The 18,421-nt window shown below is 36.2% G+C and overlaps 1 pseudogene; it reads right to left on the bottom strand.

Annotated features, from left to right (window-relative positions):
• The window catches only part of LOC100518919, a 38,599-nt pseudogene continuing 23,267 nt past the window's right edge, over nucleotides 3,090-18,421 (bottom strand).

The following is an 18,421-nucleotide window of genomic DNA, read 5'->3' as shown; positions in this document are numbered from 1 at the left end:
AAAGGACACTATTTAATGATAAAAAGATCAATTCTGGAAGAGGATATTGCAGTTGTCAATATATATGCCCCTAATGTAGGAGCACCCAAATACATACAACAAATGCTAACAGACATAAAAGGAAAAATTGATGGGAATACAATAAGAGTAGGAAATTTTAACACCCCACTCACATCAATGGACAGATCCTCTAGACAGAAAATCAGTAGGGCAACAGAGATCATAAATGATTCAACAGAACAGTTAGATTTAATTGAGAACATTACATCTAAAAAAATCAGAATATACATTCTTTTCAGGTGCAGGTGGAATATTCTCAAGAATTGACAACATATTGGAGCACAAAATTAACTTCAGTAATTTAGGAGTATAGATATGATTTCAAGCATCTTCCCTTACCACAATGGCAATGAAATTAGAAATCAACCACAGGAAAAGAAATGAGAAAAACCTGACTCCATGGAGACAAAACAACATGCTGCTAAATAACCAGTGGGTCAATGAGGAAATCAAAAGGGAAATTTTAGAATACCTTGAGACAAATGACAATGAAAACATAACCATTCAAAATCTATAGGATGATGCAAAAGCAATTCTTAGAAGGCAGTTCATAATGATACAGGGCTTGCTCAAAAAAGAAGAAAAATCTGAAATCAATGACTTAACCTGCCACCTTAATGAATTAGAAAAAGAACAAACAGAACCTAAAGTCAGCAGAAGGAAGGAAATCATAAAGATCAGAGAGGAAATCAATAAAGTGGAGGTTCAAAAAAAAAAATAGAAAAAAAAATCAATAAAACCAAGAGCTGGTTCTTTAAAGAGGGTAAACAAAATTAAACCTCTGGTCAGTCTCACCAAGAAGAAGAGTGAGAGAACCAAAGTAAACAAAATAAGAAATGAAAAAAGAGAAATCTCAATGGATACTGCAGAAATACAAAAAACCATAGAGCATACTATGAACAATTATATGCCAACAAATTTGACAGCCTAGAAAAAATGGACAACTTTCTGGAGACATAGAGCACACCGAAACTGAATCAAGAAATAGATCAATTGAACAGACTGATCACTAGAATTGATTTAACATACTCAAATCAATAAACATCATATAGCACATTAACAAAAGAAAAGTCAAAAACCACATGATCATCTCAATAGATGCATAAAAAGCATTTGACAAAGTCCAACATCCATTCATGATAAAAACTCTTGGCAAAGTGGGTATAGAGGGAATGTACCTTAACATAATAGAAGCCATTTATGACAAGCCTGCAGTAAATATAATACTCAGTGGAGAAAAGCTGAAAGCCTTCCCACTAAAATCTGGAACAAGACAAGGTTGCCCCACTCTCACCACTTTTATTCAACATAGTATTGGAAGTCCTAGCCACAGCAATCAAACAAAAGAAATAAAAGGTATCCAAATTGGAAGACAAAAGGTAAAATTGTCACTGTATGCAGATGACATGATACTATTATAGAAAACTCTAAGGACTCCATACAAAAACTACTCAAACTGATTGACAAATTCAGCAAAGTAGCAGGATACAAGATTAACATTCAAAAATAGGTTGCATTTCTGTATACTAGCAATGAAACATTAGAAAAGTAATGTAAAAAAACCTTTAAAATCACACCCCAAAATTAGACACCTACAAATAAAACTGACCAAGGAGGTGAAAGACTTAAATGCTGAAAACCATAAACCATTAATCAAGTAAATTAAAGAGAATTCAAAGAAATGGAAAAATATTCCATGCTCCTGGATTAGAAAGAAGAATTAATGTTAAAATGGCTATACCACCCAAAGCAATCTATGACAATTCAAAACCAAAAAAATCCAGAATTGCCAAAGAAATCCTGGTGGGGGGGCCTTGGGAACAAGCAAGAGGCATAACTCTCCCAGTCTTCAGGCAATATTATAAAGCTGCAGTAATCAAGACAGTGTGGTAGTGTGGTGCTGGTACAAAAACAGACCTATAGACAAATGGAACAGAATAGAAGACCCAGGAAAAAATCCAGACACCTATGGTCAATTAATCTTCAACAAAGTAGGCAAGAATGTAAAATGGGAAAAAGACAATCTCTTCAGTAAGTGGTGCTGGGAAAACTGGACAGCTGCATGTTAATTAATGACACTAGTGGACAGCTGCATGTTAATCAATGAAACTAGTATACACCCTCACAGCATGCACTAAATAAACTCCCAATGGCTTAAAGACTTAAATGTAAGACACCATCAGACTCCTAGAAGAGAACACAGACAAAACATTCTCTGATATCAACCATACAAATGTTTTTTATGTCAGTCTCCCAAGACAATAGAAATAAAAACAAAAATAAACCAGTGGGACCTAATCAAACTTACAAGCTTTTGCTCAGCAAAGAAAACCAGGAATGGGATAAAATAGTTACAAATGGTGCAACCAATAAGGGCTTAATCTCCACAATATACAAACAACTAATACAACTCAACAGAAAAAAAAAATGATGAAAAAATGAGCATAAGACCTAAATAGACATTTCTCCAAAGTAGACGTACTAACGGCTAACAGGCACATGAAAAAATGCTCAACATCACAAATTATTAGAGATATGTAAATCAAAACTACAATGAGGTACCACCTTACACTAGTCAGAATGGCCATCATTAATAAGACTACAAATAACAAATACTAGAGAGGGTGCAGAGAAAAAGGAACTCTCCTACACTGTTGGTGGGAATGTAAATAGACTCAGAGGCATGAAAACAAACTTACGGTTACCAAGGATGATAGCTGGGGAGTGGGGGGAAATGAATTAGGAGTTTGGCATTAACACATGCACACTTCTATATACAAAATATATAAACAACAAGGATTTACTGTATAGCACGGGGAACTATATTCAACATCTTGTAATAACCTATAATGGAAAAGTATCTGAAAAACCACATGTACATATATATTTTTGAATTTTTTATGTACTTATTAAAGACAATCATTTATAGTTTATAAAAATTATTGCCCTAATATACACAAAAAAGTATTAATAATGGTAATTAAAGGCAGCTATACCCACCTTTCCTTGTGTCCACACCAGTACTCAATCTAGATTGATTTAATCTTGAGGTATAATCCAGTAAGACTGAAGATCAAACACTTCAGTTCCTGGAGAAGATAATCAAATACTTCTGGATCCTTAAATTGATTAACATCAATAAGGGAACCAATTTTTGTGTTGTGAGAGAAGTATATTCTTCTGCAATGATGATTTCAAGCTCCTGCTAGCCCCCTTGGTCAGGAGGAGGCCTCAAAGTACCATCCTCTTTGGTAATTTCACTGTCATCAATTATTCTCTTCAGTTCCTCCATCACACTTTTATGTATATAAGTCTCTTTTCGGCTCATGACATCATTTTTATAATTGCCGTTGTTGGCATATCTCAATTTCCCATCGGGTCAGAACTCAAAGTATAGGAATTCGTGACTGAATTTGCCCTTGTGACCCACATGGTAACACAGATAGAAATCACTCTCCACCACTCACAGAGGGCAGCCGGATGAAAGTAATACATAATATAGTTCATTTTAAAAAGTAATTGAGTTTTGGGTCAGTACAAGTTGCTGTTCTGTAAAGGTATGGTACTATTCTGGTATCTTGAGAATATCTGGCCAGTCAGAACTACTCATAGCCTGTCCTACTCCATCTGTCTCCTTTGGAACTCCCTGAAATTTTACTATACTTCAATTATATGTACATAAAATTATTGGAATATTTTCCTTTAAAATTTCATATGGATTTAAAATGAGAAGGCAGTGAATGAAAATGAAAGGTTACATTTGGGAATAAAAATAGCAGTATTCTAAAGTAGCATAGATCAAAAAATAGAGTCTGTAGTAGGACATAGAATCCTGGCAAAAATATTTTTTTTCCAAGGAAAACGTGAATAATTGCTTTTTGGAAAACATAGCTGATACCTCAGAAAGGTCTCTTGTAGATCCTAAAATATTGCATTACAGTGTTCCCCAAGGAGCACTGAAATATTTGGACTTAGAACGCATATAAATTTAGCAGAGAGCTTACTTTCCTAATCTTGTGTGTTGCTGTTATACTATCTCTCTCTTGTTTAACCTTAGTTTTCCCCACACACAAACACACATCTCTCTTAATCATGCAGAAAGGAATATAAGGTGAGACTAGGTCTATGCTGCACCAGACAGAAAGATAATGGGAAGGATATTGACATGAATGATAGGGAATAAGATTTATATTTAGTATAAAGCTGCTTGCAAGAGGAAGATTAGAGCAGCTATAGATTAATTTAAAGAGAAAGTTACCAAAATAAAGATCTGTAAATATTAAGCAAGTTGAAAGAGTGAAGAAATAAGATAAAGTATTTGTAGAGTAGATGCTGAGTTTGGAATTAATGGAACTAGGTTAAGACCTAGATGGCTATGGAAGAACACTATTACCTGTATATTGGGGTTTATATGCAGAGCCTTGTAAGAAAGGGTCCAGAGTGAGTGTAACTAAAAATCAGAACTAAGGAATTCCCGCTGTGGCACAATGAGATTGGTGGCATCTTGGGAGTGCTGGGATTCAGGTTCAGTCCCTGGCTGGGCGTAGTAGATTAAGGGTTCAGCGTTGCTGCAGCTGTAGCTTAGGGGGCAGTTGTGGCTCAGATCTGATCCCTGGTCAGAGAACTACATACGCTATGGGGCAGCCAAAAAACTTAACAACAACAACAAAAAAAATCGGAGCTAAAAACAAACTAGCAAAAATTAGAATAGAAAAAAGTGAACCGTTAGTGCTAAGCTTTACTTACGGATTCAGTGACCAAGCCATACCATAAAACTAACTTATTTGGGAGTTCCCGTTGTGGTGCAGCAGAAACGAATCCAACTAGTAACCATGAGGTTGTGGGTTCAGTCCCTGGCCTCACACATTGGGTAGGGGATCCAGCATTGCCATGAACTGTGGTGTAGGTCACAGATGTGGCTCGGATCCAGTATTGCCATAGCTGTGGGGTAGGCGGGCAGCTATAGCTCCAATTAGAGCCCTAGCCTGGGAACCTCCATACACTACAGGTGCAGACTTAAAAAGCAAAAAAACAAACAACAACAACCAAAACAAACAAACAAACAAACAAACAAAAAAAAACTACTGTGTATAGAGCACGGGCTCTGAAATTAATGGTACTTTAGCTGAAGATATTTTGCCACCTGAAGAGCACACAGTATCCTTCAGAGGGGTGCCTCCATGGGGCAGCACAACTCTCATTTCTGTGGAATAAGGGATGGACCTTTGCCAATAGTAAGAGCAACCACTTGTGCATGTGTGCACATATGAACTTGGGACTTTTCTCTGTGTTTACTTTCTGAGAGAATGCCATCACCCAGTTACCCATTGTCCAAAGCTGTAGAAGGAGAAGCCTTTGCAAATACTTCCTTCTCAATTTTTCACATTCAATACATTGCAAAATCCTATCAACATCACTTTAGATCTCCTGAATCCACCCACTTCTCCATTTCCACTGCTTTACACTTTTCTCACTTAGACTTTCATGAAAACTTTTCTGTTTCTTTGTTGTTTCTTGATTCTTTCTCACCCACCCCTAGGATATACTCTACTTTTCAAAGAGTGGATCCCACATTTGTTCAAAACATGGTTCATGATCCTCTATCTAATAGCACTTATCAAAGTTTTAATTTTTCTATTTTCTGCATGATTGTTTTCAAAGTATTGATTTTATCATACATTTCTGTTTTATTTATTTATTTATTTATTTATTTATTTTTTACTGCTGCACCTGCAGCATATGAAAGTACCCAGCTAGGGGTCAAATCAGAGGTGCAGCTGCCGGCCACAGCCACTGCAACACCAGATCCAGGTGTCATCTTTGATCTAGCCATAGCTTTAGGCAAGGCCAGTTCCTTAACCCACTGAGTGAAGCCAGGGATTGAACCTGCATCCTCATTGTATTGAGTTCTTAACCTGCTAAGCCACAACGAGAACTCCTAAAATTTTTTAAATGACTTATTACTTATGGTATAAAGACTACACTCTCTAGCATTAGTTAGGATAAGCTTTCTTAGCAGAGATCCCTCCAACATTCAGTGACTTAGAGCCGAAGATTAATCCTCGCCAGTGTGGCAGTCCAGGGCAGGAGTCCAGGCTGGCAAAGAATCTCCTGCAAGCAGTCTTTCAGGGTCCCAGACCCAGGATGATGCATCCCCCTTTATCACACAGCTTCCAGTGGTACCCTGCTCTTGCCACTGCAGCTCACAGAGTGGGTGGTGAGTAGTGGAAGAAGCACACCCACTGACTTAAAACCCTATCAGGGATGTAGTGACACCATATCTACTTGCCTTCCATTGGAAAGAAACATGTTGTGTGGCCACACAATGCAAAGGGCACTGGGAAATGTAGTCTCTGATGGGGCAGACCCACAGAAAGGAGAATAGACTGTAGCTCTTTCTGGCCCACCTTTTGCCCAGCTTCATTCTCTGCCATCATCTACCACACTCTCTTTACACCACAACTTTATATTTGTCCATGAAAACAGTAGTTGTCCCTAATTATCTCCTACTCATAATGGAGTTGTCAGGGTAAATATTCCTTCTCAGGGAGGCCATTCCTCACTTTCAGATTAGGCCAAGTCCCCCTGTACATCGCATGGCTCACCCTCCCTTCTCCTGTAGCACTTAGCACAGTTTTAATTTTTCCATTTTGTGCATGATTTTTTAGTATATTTCTTTGTCACTGGATTTTAAGCCCCTCATAAGACCTGTTGATTTTTGCCTCTCGTAAAACCCATTGATTTTGTACACCACTGGTATCCCTGTTTAGCACAGTAGATGAATAGGTCCATAGCAAGATATTGTTTCAGCATTGTTTTTGATATTTCCTTTAGTAGTATTGTCACATGACATTGTGTTTTCTTTTCTTTGCATTGCATTATCTTTTACCACAAGCCACAGTCACTTATTCAATAAATATATGTGTTATACTGTATTAGGAATATGGATGGTAATGTGGTGAGAAATGGGAAAATGTGGTCTTTGATCTTAAAGGTTTTATTTTATAGTTGGTGAAAATGAACAAAAGGTCCTCTAATATAAGACACTTGATAAAAGGTATTAAAAAACAGTATAGGATTAAATATACTGAATGAGTAGTATTGTCACAAAGAGTTATATAATCTCAGAGGTTCAAATGAGTGAGAGTTGTGATGCTGATGGAATGTTTCTGGAAGGAAGTAAAGAATGGAACTAAATCTTTACCTGTAGGTGCAAGAGTGGTGCCCAGACATTTTGAACACATATAGGTTTTTAGAGATACCAGCTAAGCACCAAACCTGAACTTATTCCCCTTAAGTCCTTGGGGATCAAGAAAGTCCTTAGGGAACATCCTCTGACCTCCTGTGACCTCTTCTAGGAAGCAGCTCAGAGTTTGGACTAGAGCCACAACCACCAATTGTTGTAGCTTGTGCTGAAGCAATTGTGTGTAGAGTGGTTGGCATTCTGTGATGTTTAGCCTAGAGGTCCACTCTCTTGTCTTTTGTAGCATATAAAGTCTCCACAGTTTAATGAATTTGTTATAGCTTAGCCCAAGTCTGCAGCTCAAAGGAACTTTCGTCAACATAAACATGTCTGAAAATTTTCAGACTCTGGGAGAAGATATGTAGCCACTGTAGTTGCTAGAGGGTGAGACCAAAAAAATGCAGCATACAAATGGTGAAAATACAGATGTGCTTATAAGCATAAGGATATACCCAAAGGATGAGAAAAAAAGATCTCACTGGACTGACCCAAGATTTGGCAAATGGATAATTAACTTACTGCAAAATAAAGGCTAATTGGGACAAATCTTGGTTATTCACCCTACATGCATCCTTATGACTCCACTTCATCTTTCCTGGCAGAGCCCACTTCCAAGTTTAGAGGCTGAACATGCCAGGCACAGCTAATTAGGAAAGCTTTCAGCTATGACATGAATGATGCTGACTCGCTGGGGCCTGAGTGCAGAGGAGCTTTGGGAAAGCTTTCCTTAGTAACAAAAACAAAGACCCATAGAAGGTATCACCTCTTTTTCCTTACTGGAGAGACCCTGCCTGCCTTTGCCTCATGGAACTATCATAGCTGTATTGAAAACACCAAATCCTAACCACTAAGCTACCAGGGGGCACGTTATCCCACAGCTATATTGAAATTATGAAATGTTGACATGCTGAAGTTGGCATACAATTCAGATGAAAAAATCATGATGGCATTACTGAACAAGGCCTCCATTGCTGAGCTGTCCAGATCTGTCTGGTATCTTGTTCATAGGAGGTTATACATGCCCTTACAGTCAATGCCACTTTTACTTGGGTATTGTATTACCTGCAGCTCAAAGCTCATATCTGACTTAGTAGCTAATCAAATAAAATATAAAAATGAGTTGGATAAAAGTGAAAGATAGCATAAAGATAAAAGTAAGGCTTTTAAGGCTGATTTGTAAAAACGTGTATTTTGCATTGTATTTGCTTGTACACTAAGTTGAATCTATCTAGGTAATATAGTGCCAAAACATCAGAGGACAACAAATATTAATTACAGTTTTCCTCATGTTTCTGAGCAATTACAATAAATAGTTCTTTTGAGCTTCAGTCTGCAGTATTTTAGAATTGATTGGTTGATTTTCTTTATGCAACATATTAAAACATCCTTTTCAGTTCTCTGTAAATTTAGTTGAAAAGTCACATCCTCTTCAAGTTGAATGTAGAAATTTGGTCTCCAATAGCTAGCAAGAAAGTGTTCCATCTATAAAATCTATAAATAACAAGGAAGTAAGCCAAATAGTCACCAGCCTTCATTATAATAGTTTCTTTATAAATGATCTTATTTATGCAATTTAAAAAGGAATCAAAATTACAAATGACACATCAGGTTCAGGGCCTTGTGAGGTCCAACTCAAGTGAGAGACCTTAAAGCTTCAACTTCAGTAACTTCTCTGTACATCTAACTTTAATAATCAATTTTGAATTTAAAAGTATTTATCAGAAGTTTCAATCTAGTCCTTTATATCAATATCAAAATTCATATCCTGGGTTCCAGTCCTGAAAAACCAGAATAAGTATCATTAACCTCAAAACCTGATCTACAGGAAAAAACTGTTGGGTGAACCTCACTTAAGGCAGTCTTTCTTTTCTAAAACTCTGCCCTTAAGTTTTCTTCCTGTGATGTCTTCTGTCTGAAGTTCAGTCATAAAATCCTTTCCTGACAGAGAAGAGAAAGGAGGACATAACGGTATGATCTGTGCTTCCTGCCAAGGTTGCTACTTTGGTGACAGAGGCGCTTTGTACCCTGTTGGTTATTGGATTACAGCTGCTGTTCCTGCCCCCATCCACCCAGGAGCCCAGTGCCCTGCCTTTGTTTCTCGCTCTTTGTGTTTACATGGTTGCCTTCTCTGTGCTGTGTTTTCCTCTGAGCTATCAAATATTTCCAATTCCTATCTGAAGCCTTGTAGCTTCCTGCCAACTCCCAGAGGCAGTCAGGGCACTCCTGACTTTGGCTCGGAACGCAACACATCCTGCCCAACATTTAACTGTTTTTCTACGTATAAATGCAATTTCTATGTCACTACCCATGCTGTCTTTTCTAAACTTGAAACGCTTTGAAACCACAAAACGTTTATCCTTTACCTTGGCTTCCACTCTCTCCCTTTTTTAAATGCACATCTTCTACCTCTTTTAGAGTAGGAGCCTAAGTGTCTGTATTCTTCCAACATGATTCATTTCAAATTGGAAAGATTTTAGGAAGACTGGCCTTTACTTACCTGTAGACTCAATACTTATATTTTATTCATTTGGAATTAACTTTTAAAAAATGAGTTACTAATTTAATAGGATTTTGGAAAGTGACTTAAATAACTTAATTTCCCTTTTGTTCTCCTAGTGCCCCATGTGCATATCACATTGTACTTAAATTGTTGTTTTCTCCTCTCTCCCAAATTGTAAAGGAAAAAGGTTATCTAGTTTCTTTTTAAGAACATTTTTTCCTATCAGAGCAATTTATATTATGGAGCAATTTATGTAATAATATGAAAAATTTAAATATTCTGTATAATCAAAATAATTATTCTGATTTTTCCCCACACCTGATACCTGAAAGCCATAAATGAATTTTTTTTTCTTTTTTTTGTCTTTTGGTCTTTTCTAGGGCCACACCCATGGCATGTGGAGGTTCCCAGAGTAGGGGTCGAATTGGAGCTGTAGCCACTGGCCTACGCCATAGCCACAGCAATGCGGGATCTGAGCCATGTCTGCAAACTACACCACAGCTCATGGCAAAACCAGATCCTTAACCCACTGAGCAAGGCCAGGGATCGAACCTGAAACCTCATGGTTCCTAGTCGGATTCATTAACCTCTGAGCCACAATGGGAGCTCCTCATAAATATATTTTTAAATGTGTGTTTATTTTATTAATTTATCTAAATCACATGAACTGTTGATGCCTTATTTTTACTAAGTTCTATGATCCTGATTACTCTTTAAGTAAAATGACATTTTATTTATTAAATATCATAGAGCTGGTAACTAATTTTTCATTTGGTTTTTCTTCTTTACATGCCCCCCACATCTCTCTACACTCACCAAATGCCTCTGCTCTTTTCTTTCATCTCCCTTTAATTATTATTACCAGTATCACAGTGTTAAAATAAAATATATCCATTTCTTATTACCAGCAGGTCTCACTTGATGTATTTTTAATTGTTAAATTCAAGCCTAAGCAAAAGGTGGATGTGTAGGGTCCTTAAAGCGTACCTATAATGAATCCTTACTATTTTTACACACACATCATGAATTTCACTGAAATAATTAATAAGCAGAGCAAGACAGTAAGTTTAATACATTGCCCTCTAAAAGAGAGGGGGATTAGAAAGTTCTAAACACACTTGAGTTCCAATTCATCTCTGATATTTTGTAGCTGGTGATCTTTAGTGGTTACTTAACTTCTCTGAACCTCAGTTTTCTCATGAAAAGAATGGAAAATGTAATGATCTTAATTGGTTGTTGAGAGGATTAATGGTATACTATATATATATATAATATATGATATCATTGCATCTATTTATAGAGTATTTTTTAAAAATCCCACAAACAAGTAACTATAAATACCAGAACTTGATTTTAAACTGAAAAAGAAAAACTAGATGGTTTATCTATAAATAACTTGGGATATTAAGATTGTTCATAACCTCATGTTCTTATGTCCTTAGGTACTTAAAGCATACAAAGTGAATTCCATATACACGAAGGTATTATTTCTATTTACAAAGGAATTTGTAAAACTGAAGAAAACACTTAGGAAAACCAAGGGGGAAATGCACTTTGTTTAAATTGAGTTTCACAGTGAAACCTCTATACATCCAAAATAGGACACTATCAGAAGTAGCAAATTTGAAGTTCTAGAAAGTTTAGACATTTAAAAAGAATTTTGGCTCTACATTATTGTTTTAAATTTCAGCATGAATAAACCTTATTGTAGCTTATGGCATTTCAGTTCCATGAGTGTGGCAGACACTGTGGATTGACTGATCCAAAGCCATTTGCATCCCCCTTCTTATCTTCTGCTACTGTAGGAGCTCCAAAGCTAGAGTTCCAATATTCATGTTCCTACACCCACTTCTTATTAGGGGTGACCACATGACCCAGTTCTACACAAAATGATTAAGTCGAAGTCACTGGGCTTACCTGCTAAGAAATTTCTAAAAAGGGACATTTAAAAAGGACACTGTCCTTTGGCTTTTCTCTACCAACTTCTTCCTCCTTCTACTTAGAAAGCATCTGAGAGCCTGCCCAAGCTACAGCTATCCCACAACCTCATGGAGACAACATGCATAAGGACCTACCTGACATGCTGAGAATAACTGAATAGCAATAAAAAGAAAAAAGAAAGTTCCCTAGAGCAGTAGACTACTACCCCTGACTGGCTGTCTGTCTGAGATAAATAACCCCTCTTTGTCTAAGTCACTGAATAGGCTTCTGGTTGCTTATATCTGAATTCAATCCTAATGATACAAGTTTCCACTTGAACACAGAAGACAGAGAATGATTTAAAGACTATTTTTTTTTTCAATTCTCTCATGGAAGGTACATAAGTAATATTCTAGAGGCAGTGAAGTTAATTTATTACATAAAATGAGTGATTAGGGTAGTAGGGTTTGCCTCTCTTCCACATCTAGCTGAGAAAAAATCTTCACTAAAATAAACCTTGCTGTATAAAACCTGCAGGTCAAACAGCCTAGGCATTATCAGATTAATTTATTAGAAATCTAGAATCTCAGATTCCCCTTCTTCATCTACTGGGAAAGCATCTTAACCATGATCTCCAGGTGATTCATATGTACATTAATGCTCATTTTAAAATAGTGGATAAATTGTGGGCTCTTTGAGGTGAAAGTACCAGTCTTTAAAAAAATATTTTATATCTCTATTTCCTGATACAGTGTCTAGATAGCACCTGATAAACCCAATCAAATATTTGATGAATGAAACAAAACACTGGCTCAGTATCAATCATTAAACTTCATTATATATTTGATTATCAGAAATCTAACCATTATTTGCAAAGTAGCACCTATGGCTATGAGGAAATGAGTAATGGGCCAGATATGATGTGAGACAGGAAAAGTGGTTGAAAATTTACAAAGTTTAGAATGGAATAAACAATAGGCTCTAGTTGTGCACTGAAATTAAAAGTTTTAAAGTATGCAGGCCCCTCTAACAGAAAGAGTTAAAGATAGAAAATTAAAGGGTAAGTCACAGAGAAATGCCCTTGCCGACAGTTACTATTTTGCCTAGACCCATCTGATCTGTCTGTTCTAGGCCACAGGTTCTCCTAGAGTGATGGGATCACTTAATTCTGAGGAAGACTAAGGCTGCTTTCCCAGGAAAATGCACAAACACATTTCATACAGCATCAGGAAGTAAACAGACTCCTTAAAGCATACCTATCAAGGGTGCAGTGGATTTTAGGTAGAGAGCCAGCCCTTCATGGAGTTTGAATTTCCCATATTATCAATTGGGTAGATTGATAGTCTGTCAAATCTAGAAATGGTTCAGATAAATAGATGGAGCCTCTTTCCTCACACATCTTAAATCCTAAATTATAATAATTTATTTCAAAACGTCTGTCATGATTATTAAGAAAAGAATTTATTCAGCAAGTATTCATTGATCTTCATTATGTGTAAGACATTTTCCTGTTTAGAATATAAGGATAAGTAGCAGATTCTATGCTTAATTTATCAGTCACGAATATGAGTACCCATTTAAAATACTTTAAAGTGTGTTCCTCTAAAGGGTTTCATTGAAATCCAGGTTAACTTTTGACTGAATGGAAGCATGGTCCTTCTGCTGGTCTTTCTTCTGTGGGCCTGTTGTGGCTAGTGAATAACCCATGATGGTTTAAGAAATGAGCTTTTACATACCCTTAGTTGTTGGACTAACAAATACTTGGACTTGGGCACAGATGAAGTGTACCCAACTTGGAAATATATACAAGGATGTGTTAGAGACTCCCTTCCATTCTTACAAGGCTGCTAATGTTAGAGGCTATTATGGGTTGAATTCTGTCCCCCTGAAATATGTAGTGAAGCCCTAACCCTTAGTACCTCAGAATTTGACTTTCTGTGGAAATAGGGTCATTGAAGATGTAATTAGTTAAGATGATGTCATACTGAAGTAGGGTGGGCCCTTAATTCAATATGATTGGTGTCCTTGTAAGAAACATAGAGACATGGGGGAGAACGTCATATGACTATAGGACCAGAGATTTGAATGGTTAGCAAATAGATGCAAACGAAAAAATGTCTGGGGCCACCAGAATCTGGAAGAGTCGAGGACAGGTCTTCCCATAGAAGGTCAAGAGGGAGCATAGCTTTGTGAACCTTGATTTTCTGACTTCAAGCCTCCAGAACCACAAGAGAATAAATTTCTGTTGTTTTAAGCCATTTGAGTTTTGGAAATTTCTTCCAGAAATCCTAAGAAACTAATAGAGTGGGAAAACCAAATCCTAAATTATAATAATTTATTTCAAAACGTCTGTCATGATTATTAAGAAAAGAATTTATTCAGCAAGTATTCATTGATCTTCATTATGTGTAAGACATTTTCCTGTTTAGAATATAAGGATAAGTAGCAGATTCTATGCTTAATTTATCAGTCAGGAATATGAGTACCCATTTAAAATACTTTAAAGTGTGTTCTTCTAAAGGGTTTCATTGAAATCAAAAAACTACTCTTACTATGTGCGTGTGTTAAGTGCCTACATATCTTCACTGTAGTATTCTTATTCTTAGAAAAAATATAGCCTAATTTTTATTTACAAATTATTTAGCTGATCTTGGTCTCTTGTTCTTTCATCGATAGAATGGACATTAAATATTAAATGTCAAAATTTTTTCAGAGTTCTAATTTTCTCTAAGGTTATCAAAAATAAGTGGTAGTTTGTTTGCTAGGGAATTATCTTAAATGGTTTGTGGGTATATTACCTAAAGAAGACAAAACTCAGGGAAAACAGCTATCTTCAAATAGCTGAAAGCAATAAAAAAAAAAAATAATGGAAGAGACACTGTCGTGTGTGGCCTCAGATAATAGAGGGGATCTGGTAGAGATGGAATTAGACTAAATATATGGGATAACTTCATAATGATTTTTGGCTTAAACATGTATTTTGACCTTTACATTACTAAGTTCTTTGTCATAAGAATTGGATACCTTAACTGCTGTATGTCAGTTATATCTTGATGAAACAAAAATAAATAAATAAACATTTAAGAAAAAAAAGAATTGTTCATCTGGACAATTATTTGTCAAGATAGATCAAAGTCATGTTAAGCTTCCGGGTTGGTTGGTGATTTCCTGAATCACATTTTCCGGATAATATAGAATCCAGAAGGGTGTATTCAGAAGTTCATTCACTTTGGAGATAGAATGGAGTTCAAACCCTCTGTCTGTCCTTTATAGCTATGTAAACTTAATTTTTTTTAATTTTTTAAGTTTTATTGATTTATAGCTGATTTACAATGTTGTGATAGTGTTTGCTGTACAATGAAGTGATTGAGTTATGAATGTACACACATCCATTGTTTTTCAAATTCTTTTCCCATATAGACCATCACAGAATATTGGGTAGAGTTCCCTGTGCTGTACAGCAGGTTCCTTTTGGCCAGTCATTCCATCTACCACAGTGTGCTTATGTCAGTCCCAAACCCTCAGGCCACCCCTCCCCCACACCAGTCATTTTTGGAACTGTAAGTTTGTTTTCAAAGTCTGTGAGTCTGTTTCTGTTCTGAAAATAAGTTCATTTGTATCCTTTATAAAGACTCCACATGTAAGTGATATCATATGATGTTTGTCTTTCATTGTCTAAGTTCACTTAGTATGATAATTTCTAGGTCCATCTATGTTGCTACAAGTGACATTATTTCATTCTTTTTTATGGCTGAGTAATATTCTACTGTATTTATATACCACATCTTCTTTATCCATTCCTCTGTTGATGGACATTTAGGTTGCTTCCATGTCTTGACTGTTGTAAATAGTGCTCTAATGACCATTGGGGTGCATGTATCTTTATGAATTACATTTTTTTCCAAATAGATGCCCAGTAGTAGGATTGCTGGATCATATGGCAGTTCTGTTTTTAAAATTTTAATTTTTTATTTTCCTTTCCTGTGGCATGTGGAAGTTCTTGGGCCAGATATCAAACCTGTGCCACAACAGTGACCTAAGCCACTGCAGTGACAATGCCAGATCCTTAACCCACTGCACCACAAGGGAACACCTATAAACTTAATTTTTGAATCCCATCTTCCTTGTCTGTAATATACATATATTAATACCCATACTAAAAATATTATTCTAAATTGCAAATAAAATAATGCGTATAAGGTATCTAGTCACTAGTCAGTACCTAATCAATGCTGGTTCCATCCCTTGCTCTGTAACTGTGATTGTATTTGCTACTGTTAACTGTATTTTGTACTATACAAAAATAAACTCATAAATGAAACAAGAAACCAACATTAAAGAATTTTTTAAAACAGAAAGACAAGTAATAAAATATATTCCACCTCCATGTTAATATTTACAGTTGTAAGGATATAGAAGTTTGCCACTAATCACTCAGATTTGTTCACTAAAGCATTTAAAATGGTAAATTTCAACCAAACATTTTGAAGATAGAGAAAAAGAGCAAAAGTTCAAAACCATTGCTAAACTCTGATCCTGTGAGGTACCAAAAGGTTCTGAGCAACTTGAAATAAAAATAGGCACTGCTTATATTATTTTCCAAAGTAGTTACTTCTTCATGACAGTTATTCAAATGTTTATATTTGAACAAACATTTATTCATAGTGAGAAAACACGGAATAGTATATCATTCTTCAGTTTAACTGCTATCTAGTATAATTCCCTGGCTATTTTACATTCACCTATTGTGTTCTTGATAGGGGTGGTTCTATAGTAATATTCTGCATTTCTCTGTTAGAGTTAGAATGATTGCCTATGCATTCCTAAAAGCAAAGTGAAAAACAGACAAATACATAAATGAAAGTCCATTGAAGCTCTTTTGTAATATTTATATGTTTTCCCAGGTCTTCTCTATGTAAATGCCAATAATGCTCATTTTTAAAAATTATTTCTACTTTTCTGAATATTAGCTTTTATTTTGGTATAGTTACTAGGCATTTCTTATTAAGTATTTTCAGTCTTGATTTATGAAGCTTTAATTTTCCTGTAGTTAAAACATTGGTGTTAAAATATGTCATTCGAAAGTATGTTTGTGAAAAATGAAAGAAACAACAATCAAAATCTTAAGATATATGTTCAGATTGTTACCAAATCAGGCCCACCTCAAAAATCAGTGCTAGAGAGAGGCAGATGTTGGTATAAAGGAAAGTTGCTTTTAATCAGAATGCCAGCAGTCTCAGGAGATGGTGGATTCATTGTCCCCTAAAAGCTACCTTTTAAGATTTTGCTCAGCCATAAAAGTTTTTAAAAGGGTAAAGGGATGCAATCTCAGTTAATCATTGAGATAGGAGATTAGAGTCGTCACCATCCTTCAATGTGTACAGACTTATGTGTGGGCTTGTCGCCTTCTTGTGATTTTTCTTTAGATGCCATCTTGGTCATATAGTTTGTTTCAGAGATTACTGAAGGGGAAGCTAGAGAAGAGATCTTGTCATCTGTTAGTTAGTTATTCTTCATTTCTACTTCTTTGATCTAAAGAAAGAACCAACAGGTTAGGTGAGGTATTGGGTGATCATAAGATTTGAAAGGTGTGCTAGGGCCGGAGATGAATAGAGCATGGGGGTGCCTGGCTTAAGGTTAGTGACAAGACAAAGGGGCCTCCTGGAAGGAACTTTCCTGTCAAAAGCTGCTTATAATATCTTTTTGGTCTTTTGTCTTTTTGTCTGTTGTTGTTGTTGCTATTTCTTGGGCCGCTCCCACGGCATATGGAGGTTCCCAGGCTAGGGGTTGAATCGGAGCTGTAGCCACCGGCCTACGCCAGAGGCACAGCAACACGGGATCCGAGCTGCGTCTGCAACCTACACCACAGCTCACGGCAATGCCGGATCGTTAACCCACTGAGCAAGGGCAGGGACCGAACCCGCAACCTCATGGTTCCTAGTCGGATTCGTTAACCACTGCGCCACGACGGGAACTCCTGCTTATAATATCTTAACACCATTATGGATTAGTAGGTGACTCTGGACAAACTACATAAATTTTCTGAATTTTTGTTTTCTTATGTACAAAAAGGAAATTATATGTACTTTCTACAAACCTAAGGATGATAAAACTCAAATTAAGCATATAAAAATTTCTATGTAAATTGTCAAGAGCCTCATTGACAAAAGACATTATTATTTAATGTTATTTTATTGTGATTACTCTATTTGTATTTTTCTATCTTTTTCAATTCTTAATACCTGTCACAGTATTAAACTTGACCCATTGTATATTTGGTTTATTGTCATTCTGACAATCTTAAAAAAGTCAAGTCCCTATTACACCAAAGGAGGTTGACTCCCTATTCAACCAATGCTTTCATTCAACAAATAATTGTCACTAACTATGTATCAGGAACTTTTCTAAGCATTGGAACCAGTTTTTATCTTCATTCAACTTATATTCTACTGCTTCAGACATAGAATAAGCAATACAAATAAGTAAAACACTGTATGCAAGATAATGTTAAACACTAAGGAATAAACATAGTGCATGAGTGTGCACTGGTAGATGCAGTTTTAATAGGGTGACCAGGAGGTCTCTCCAAGAAGCTCACATTTGAATAACGCCATGACTGATGAAATATAAGCAAGTCTTTTCAGCTGATTCATAGCATAAGCTAATTTTTTCTGCCCTCCAGATGTGGCCAGTCTCTG

The sequence above is a fragment of the Sus scrofa genome, chromosome 8 (assembly GCF_000003025.6).
Source record: "Sus scrofa isolate TJ Tabasco breed Duroc chromosome 8, Sscrofa11.1, whole genome shotgun sequence".
In the NCBI taxonomy this organism is placed as follows: domain Eukaryota; kingdom Metazoa; phylum Chordata; class Mammalia; order Artiodactyla; family Suidae; genus Sus; species Sus scrofa.
The sequence above is the reverse complement of the archived record's forward strand: the minus strand, read 5'-3'. Positions and strand labels throughout refer to the sequence as shown.